Below are 755 nucleotides of genomic sequence, written 5' to 3' on the forward strand. Positions count from 1 at the left end.
GTTTAATGTAGAGATTATGCTTCTCAATAGTGGTAAAATTTCACCTAAAGTTTTTTATGTTTGACCTTTTCCTTCTGAACAGTCTCTAAACCTTTCATTTGCAAACTATTTTGAAAAGTGATATGTATTTTAAATGCACAAAATTACTTTTTATTATTATTATGAAGAACTAAATATACTTAATAGGAGTGTGCCTATATTAATAGCACATACTCATTATTTCGAGAATTGATCACAGGCTTTAGATTAATCACTGCAGATTGACCTTTTCCTTCTGAACAGTCTCTAAACCTTTCATTTGCAAACTATTTTGAAAAGTGATATGTATTTTAAATGCACAAAATTACTTTTTATTATTATTATGAAGAACTAAATATACTTAATAGGAGTGTGCCTATATTAATAGCACATACTCATTATTTCGAGAATTGATCACAGGCTTTAGATTAATCACTGCAGAAATCCCTATTTACTCACAGAAGAGGGAATGAAAGATACATACATAAAAATAAGGAACGAGACTATCCTCAGGCCTCTTGGGGTAAGTCTATAGTGCAGCTCTCCGCACCCGCGCCGGGACTCCCTAAGCCACATTCACCCTTCCATCCCCTCCCCCCTCGCCGTTCTATACTCCTAGTTTGAGCCCTGCGCCATTCCTAGTCTTGGGGCCCCAGACACCAGGGGAACCAATACTGCTTCCTGACCCTTCTCACCCAGACCAACTCAGTCCCTTTCTTGGGCTCCAGGAGCACCAC

General features: G+C 38.0%; 1 protein-coding gene across 7 annotated transcripts in view; it reads right to left on the reverse strand.

Annotated features, from left to right (window-relative positions):
• The window catches only part of Cntln (centlein), a 327,688-nt gene that overhangs the window by 208,919 nt on the left and 118,014 nt on the right, over window positions 1-755 (reverse strand). The window lies entirely within an intron of this gene.

The sequence above is a fragment of the Nannospalax galili genome, unplaced genomic scaffold, assembly GCF_000622305.1.
Source record: "Nannospalax galili isolate Female #2095 unplaced genomic scaffold, S.galili_v1.0 scaffold219, whole genome shotgun sequence".
Classification (NCBI taxonomy): Eukaryota; Metazoa; Chordata; class Mammalia; order Rodentia; family Spalacidae; genus Nannospalax; species Nannospalax galili.